We start from the raw sequence: 7,903 nt of genomic DNA, 5'->3' as shown, positions 1-7,903 counted from the left end.
TCTGATTCTACTCTTCTACTCTCCTCCTTAGCAGTTAACACTGGCTAAAAATATCTTTTCTTAAAGAGTTTGTCAGTTCGAAGTATTCTCTGCATTAAATTGTAAGGTATTAGATGACAGAAACTAATTTGGGAACAATATTCAACAACTATATTAACAAAATACTTATTCAGCAAAATGAATAGCCAAAGGAAATTTCTAGAATAGTTTTAGTGATATGACATACCTATTTGTGCATTACTGATGTGGATATGTTTTCTAATTTATTGACAGAATGTAGTGAAAAGTTGTTATAGTCAGTAGGAGAAGAGAGAGCACTTTTCTGACTCCTGAATATTTTTAATTAATTCAATTTCTGAAACATTCCTTTTCCTACTAATATTTTGATTTGATTCTTGGTCTGGGGAAGTGAGGAACTTGTTCATGTCAGCATTTGCCAAATGGCATTCCTGTAAGATGTCAATATGTTTCTCAAAGCAAAGGTTTTGGGGTAAATACATCTGGGAAATGCTGTTAAGAAAATTAACAGATTCACTTCATGACTTCTTTGAGTTTTTAGTAGGTAATATGAACTGTGACTCCCTAGGGGGTTGTGTCTTACATAGCATTTGCCTTATTTCTGTAATAAAGTATTTTGGAAAAATAATAAAGAATTGTTTATGAGGGCCTTCTGCACTGACATGGAAATATTGCTATATAGAACCCTTCTTTGTAATGGCAATTTACTAGTATGCAAAGAAATTTTCCCTGTCAATGTGTTTGATGATTATCTTAGTTTGTAAATATGCTATGAACTGATGTTTGATGCCCTAAAACTAAAATATAGCCCCTGGATATGTGAAATGTATGTCTGTTCAGGAAGTTTTTCTGTATTTTAGTTGTAATTCAAGTTTGGTCCTGGGAGCATGTCCATGCAGCATCCACTTACTCCACCGCCATTTTTAATCTTCCTAAAATGTGTCTAGGTGTATCTCTGCTTTAAGTAATTCTTTTCATGTTTTATAAAAACGTTGCTTCTGGCCCAGCTGGCGTGGCTCACTGGTTGATCATCGACCTATGAACCAGGAGGTCACGGTTCGATTCCCGGTCAAGGCAGATGCGTGGTTATGGGCTTGATCCCCAGTGTGGGGCGTGCAGGAGAATTCTCTCTCATCATTTGATGTTTTTATATCTCTCTCCCTCTTCCTTCCTCTCTGAAATCAATAAAAATATATTTTTTTAAAAAACATACAACGTTGCTTCTAGAATGTAATGTGTTCTAAACAATTTTTTAAAAAATATATTTTATTGATTTTTTACAGAGAGAAACGGAGAGGGATAGAGAGTTAGAAACATCGATGAGAGAGAAACATCGACCAGCTGCCTCCTGCACATCTCCCACTGGGGGTGTGCCCGCAACCAACGTACATGCCCCTGACCGGAATCGAACCCGGGACCCTTCAGTCCGCAGGCCGACGCTCTATCCACTGAGCCAAACCGGTTTCGGCTGTTCTAAACAATTTAATAAATATGTATAATATGAACATGATAAATGATATTAAATTAAAATCTTTGTTAAAAATTTTGTTTTTATTTTGATAGAGAAGGCCAATTGATATTTTGACCTTATTGGTGGTAAAGTTATTTCAATTATTAATGTTTTCTCAATGAATATTTATTGAGTATGATGTTAAATAATTTTTGCTCAATACTTAAGGCATTAAAAAGTATTAGTTTTCTATTACTGCAAAATTTATCACAAACAGAGGCTTCAAACATCACCCACATATCAGCTCACAGTTCTGCAGGTTCAAAGTCCAGCTAGGCATAGCCAGATCTCTGCTCAAGGTGTCATGAAGCTGAAATCCAGGTGTTGGCCAAACTTAGCTCCTGTCTGGAGACTCTGGGGAAAATACACTTTCAAGCATTCATTTTATCGGCAGAATTCAGTTCCTTGCAACCATGTACTGGAGGTTCCCATTCCTTGCATACTGTCAGAAAGCTGTTGCTCTCTGGTCCCAAAGGTTGCTTTCAGATCTTTTCCATCTTCAAGCCAGCAAGGGCATGTCCAGTCTGTCATGTGCTTTGAATCTCTGACTTCCTCTTCGGCCTCTAGCCAGAGGAAACTCTACTTTTAATGATTCATTGTGATTAGGTCAGGCTCACCTAGGTAATCTCCCTTTCTTGAAGTCAGCTGTGCCACCTAACAATCATGGGAGTGATGTCACATTCACAGATTCTACCATATTCAGAGGGGGCTGAGGTGCTACAAGGATGAGTGTCATGTGGTGTTATCTTAGAATTCTGCCTACTACAAAATATAGGATGCATCCCAGTTCTCTAAAGTTAAAAAATTAGTCAGGAGTAGACAATATAAATGTATGTCTAGGTGCATCTCTGCTTTAAGTGATTTTAAATTTTAAAATGAATACTACAGAAAGTATTTCAGTAGTTTATAGAGAGACATCAGTGGGATCAACTGGTTAGAAAAGTTACATGGAGTATTTTTAAAATTATACTAGGCCCCTGAGGGATAATAATAGCAATGACTAACATTTATTGAGTTATAAGTCCTGGGCACAGCTGTTTACATTTATTATCTCATTTGATCTTTACACCTACTACAATTATTCCAATTTTGCAATTGAGGAAACAGAAGTTTATTTTTTTTTTTTTATTTTATTTTTTTTTTATTTTATTTTTTTTTTTGGAAACAGAAGTTTAGAGAGGTGAAAACTGGCAAGTGGCAAAACCAGAAGCAATGCCAAGCCAATGGGTTCCTTGTTACCAACATGTAACAAACCTTTGTAAGGCCATTGCCCTGAGCCAGGTACTTTGCTAGGTGCTGTTAATACAAAAGTAAGATCCAATTCCTGCCTCCAGGAAGTCACGATAAAAGAGAGGGTCCAGGAAACAAACCGAGGCCCTGGATTTTGTAGAGTTTAATAACAGTACAGTGGCCTCACAAAATAAAGCATGATCAATTCTGCTTCATTGGGTCACCAAGAGCTTCTCAGAGGAGGTGACACTCGTGGTAGATCTGAAGAATGAGGAATTCTCCAGGAGAATGTGGAGGGTTGGAATGGACAAGAAGAAATTCCAGATATAGGCAAAGGCAAGGAAGAATGAAGCCATGTGACCTAGGTAGGAAAAGGCTGGTATACCCTGGGTAACAGGGAGAAATAAGAGATGAGGCTGCAAAAGAAGCCAGGGATCCAGTCATCAGTGGATTTATACAACATAATGATCCATTTGGATTTATCCCATAGGTAGGGAATCCACTGAGCTGTTTTGAGCAGGAGAATAACATGGACAGAGTTGTACCCCAAACATTAGCATGGAGGATGTATTTGAGAAGAACAGGAGTAGCGAAAGGAGACCAGTTAGAAAACGACCATTACAATCTAGATGAGCAATATGGAAGGCCTGTGGTGAGAGGCAAAGCAGACGAATGTGAGGGACCAGAGAGAGAGAGAGAGAGATGAGATCTGGTGACTGGTTAGATGGAGGGCATGAACAAAAAAGAGGATTTAGGATCACCCCGGGTCTGTTTTGGCTTGTTTGGATGATGGCACCATTGACTGGCATAAGGAGGGAAAAGTAAATTCAGTATTGCCCAAATTAAGTTTGAGTCATCCGTATTACATCCAAGTGTCGACATCTGAACCCACATGCAGATATCTGTTGTAGTGTTACGATGGGCATGTGCCCAGCATATCAGAGCATTTTGTGTGGGGTGACTTCCTAAAGCAGATGATTCTAGGGAGATAGGAGGAAAACAGGAGGGACAGTGGAAAAGATTTTCTGGAGCAAGGGAAAAATGACTAGAGAGCCCCAAAGGATGAGGTAGATAGGGAGACAGTGGAATACAGATGAAATGAGTGTTGCCATGTGGTTTTACAGTGGTGACCTCAGCACAAAGTGATGCAGGTACTGTGCCCAAGAGGTGAGCACACTGTCCACTGTGAGGTCACTTCTGCGTGGTCCTGAAGCTCTTCCTCTGGTTTAGGAATTTGATTCATTTTGTTTGTTAATTATTATTGTTGGAGTGGACGTGGCTTCATTTCTCAGCAGTGGCCTCTCCTTGACCAAGCTCAGCAAGACTGAGTCCCCCATGTAGACAACGCATTGACTTGCAGGGGAAACTACAATAGCAGCCGGCCTGGCTGACCCGGGCCCATTTGTGGGAACTGAGCTGCTAGGAGGCTGCTCTGGGATCATGACCTAGTGAAGGGGTTGATGGCTGACTACAGTGTTCACTGGTGTCAGAGCCGGACTATCAGTTCCCCTATCAACAGACATGACTAGATATTCTGGTTAACCTAACAGATGGTTGTTGTCCACTGCTTCTTGTTCCCGAGGTTTCTTTTGCCAGCCCTTCTAGTCATACTTTTTCTCTAAACCAGCTTCCTTGTTTGCTTCTACTTGCTAAATTACAATCACTTTTTTTCCTTTAAATTTTTTAATGGCCAGGAAATGGTATAGAATAACTGCCAAGTCACATAAATTAACTTTTCTGTTAATGTTTGTGATCCCAGAAAGAACTCTATATCAGTCTGTACAAACCACATGTGAGTTTTCATGCATCATTGTCGGCACGTGACTGAGAGTGGGCCATGGACCCTTCTTTACGTGATCCAGAAGAAAAGGCAGCTGCCATGTTCGGAGGCTTCAGATCTCCTTCTACCTCAGAGTTGGGCTCTGGTCTGGATCTTGAGTGATGGGGATTAACTGGTAATGGTCGATCTGTTTTCACTTTGGTGACCTTGGTCAGCTCTCCCAGGTCAGGTCACACCCAGCCCAGCTGGTTCAGCACACACACTTTTTTAATCCTCACTGGAGGATATTTTTTCCCCATTGAATTTTAGAGAGAGTGGAAGGGAGGGAGAGTGACACAGAGAGAGAAAACCATCAATGTGATGAGAAGTACATCAATTGGTTGCCTCCCGCATCCGTCCTACTAGGGCCCAGGGAACGGACCTGCAACCAAGGTATGTGCCCTTGACTGGAATTGAATGCAGGACCCTTCAGTCCACATGCCAAAGCTCTATCCACTGAGCCAAACCAGCCAGGGCTAGCACACACTCTTAAAACTGCCTGCCCTTTACAACAGCAACAAAATAGCTGCAGGACGGAATAATCCATGCAGGTCCAGTATTCTGTAAAAGACTTTCACGGTGACATTTTATCTGCCTGAAGAACTCAGAAGCACTTGTTGACAAACTTGCCTTCCTCTGAACACTACTGTGGGTCTTTCTTTTCCCAGCGGCGCAGCATGAACTCCTTGTTGGGTCTGTCGCACTGAGCTCCGTAGTGATGTGTGCAGCTTTATGCACAGCAGAACTGACCGTCACCTCCTGCACTTTCGGATCCTCCAGAGTGGGCCGCTCCACTGTCCCCGGCATGGTGGTGGTGGCCCCAACCGGGATGAGATACCTACAACCGCATCACCCTCATCTGCTACAATCACTTTTTATTTTTGTTGTTATTTTTAAAGTTACAAATATACCTTTATTCACCAATCGTTTTTGTGTTGGTTTTTTGTTGGTATTTTTTGGTTAATCCTCACCTGAGGATATTTTTTCATTGATTTGAGAGTGGAAGAGAGAGGGAAAGACAAAGAAACATCGATGTGAAAGAAACATGATTGGTTGCCTCCTGCATGTGCCCCGACCAGGGCCCAGGCCAGGGAGGAGCCTGAATCAAGGTACATGCCTTTGACCAGATCGAACCCGGGACCCTTTGGTCCACAGGCAGACGCTCTATCCACTGAGCAAAACCGGCTAGGGCCTACAATCACTTTTTAAATCCTACTTCCCTGATATTGCTCCCAGGTTTTGATTGGAGCTTTGGGTCACCCCCAGCTCCTTAGTCATCATCTACGGAGCAGGCCCTTTCTTCATTTACACATGCCGGTTACATTCATCTGTATGTAGAGCTTTAACTATGTAAATTGTGGATGACAACTTTCCAGGTTTTAAGAGGCAGCCCACAGTCACTCCCTGTGAAGAAGAGTCAGAGAGGTTGGACAAGAGGGATGGCTAAATTTAAAAGTTCTTGCAAATCTGGCTGAGGATGTGAATCCTAGGGAGGCCCTGGAGGTGTGGGTTTGGGCAGCTAATCTGGAACTGAGGGTCAACTGCATTACAGTAAGAATTGGCCAGAGGCCAAGAGTCCAGTGAAGAAGCTGAGGCAGTGGAGGTAATGGACTCTGCAAGGCCAGGACTGAAATGGTAACGAAGTGTGGAAAGGAAATGCCATGTTGAACAGTCATTTCAAAAAGAGAAACAACAAGCCCAAGTGACTGATGGGCTACAGCAGATAAAGATGAGGAACACAGTGATGCACTCTTTTTCTTTAGTTCTATGATTGCTATTGGCAGTACTTTAGGTATCCTATATAATAAAGAGCTAATATGCTAATTAGACCAGACAGCCGAACATCCTTCCGGACGACCTTCCGAACAAAGTCGAACTGTGAGGGCTGAGGCAAGAACGACCTTCCTGAATGACCAGTGGGCAGGGGGCGGGGCCAGTGAGCCTACATCACCAGGCCAGCTATGGTGGTCCCAATGCCCCTTCTTCTGCAGAGGCAGCGGGAGAGGCAGTGGCACACACTTTCCACAGAGACAGCAGGAGAGGGGGCTGCACGGTTCCAGCACCTCCACAGAGGTGGGACGGGGCACAACCACGGCACCTCAAACACCCACAGCCCCTCCCCTGGCCAGCCTGGTCCCCGATTGGCACCCCCTCCCACCAGTGGGCATGGGGGTGAGGCCAGCGCTAAAGAGCAGCAAGCCAGCTTCTGGCCGAGTGGTGTTCCTCCCCCCGTCCTGCTCAGCCAGAAGCTGGGCTTACAGCTGGCGAGCGCAGGGGCAGTGGCGGGAGCCTCTCCTGCCTCCGCAGCAGGTGGGCGGTAAGGAGCAAGGGGTCCTGGACTGCAAGATCCCCGGACCACAAGAGGGATGTCTGAGTGCCGGCTTAGGCCCGGGGGATCGGGCCTAAGCCAGCAGGCAGACATCCCCCGAGGGGTCCCAGACTATGAGAGGGCGCAGGCCAGGATGAGGGCACATCCCCCCCCATCCCCCCAATTCAGTGCATGAATTTCGTGCACTGGGCCTCTAGTTTTATTAATATTATGCCTTGTTTTAGGTGTATGTCTAGGAGCACTACATATATGTAAAGCTTGACTATTTCAGTCTGTCATTCCTAGCCTGGTTTACTGGATACGTTTAATAGAATGAGCAACTTCTTAGAAATTCCCACCTGTAGTCTAATCCAGACTGTTTTCCTTTGTCATATTTCCTAGGAAGAAATGTTTGATATAAGCAGAATAAGGAATAGAGTTCTGAGAGGAACTCAGGCTAATGGGGACAACTGACCTCTCGATCAGTAAGCTTTTATTAAGCACTTACTATATATCTAAGGTTGTGTGAGGTGCTATGGAGACCATGAAACCTGTATAACAGCTCCTTTTTGGAGGACTTGAATTGCCTTCTTAGGAGCTGGGTTTTCCTGTAAGAAACAACCAGCAGGAAGGGTGTATATGAGGTTCTAGGCTGGTCCATGGCAATGGGTGGTATTTGCATACAAGCTGAGCGATGGGCCTCTGGAAGCCATCCCAGAGGACAAAAATCTCTTAGCTTGAAGGCTATGATGCAGGCAAAAAGGCAAACTGGGGCCAGTATGTTTAGTCACAGAGTCCAGAGGGATTCATCTTTTCTTTTTCCCCGGGAGGTTTATTCTTTTAAAACACTTTTATGTGTATTAATCTCATCTTAGCCTTGACACAATCCAGCAAGGGAGGCAAGGTGAGAATTATAAAGAGGGAAAGGATTTGTGAGAGATTTATGATGTTGAAACAGTAGGACTTTATGACCAATTAATCTTCTGCTTGAGGGTGGGGGAAGCATTGAGGATGGCTC

At 43.7% G+C, this 7,903-nt stretch overlaps 1 pseudogene; it reads right to left on the bottom strand.

The window, feature by feature from the left end:
- Positions 1-4,607: 4,607 nt before the first annotated feature.
- LOC102419673 lies at positions 4,608-5,451 on the bottom strand (annotated as a pseudogene).
- Between the last annotated feature and the right edge of the window lie 2,452 nt (positions 5,452-7,903).

The sequence above is a fragment of the Myotis lucifugus genome, unplaced genomic scaffold (assembly GCF_000147115.1).
Source record: "Myotis lucifugus unplaced genomic scaffold, Myoluc2.0 scaffold_19, whole genome shotgun sequence".
NCBI lineage: Eukaryota > Metazoa > Chordata > Mammalia > Chiroptera > Vespertilionidae > Myotis > Myotis lucifugus.
This window is presented reverse-complemented; position numbering and strand designations above follow the sequence as displayed.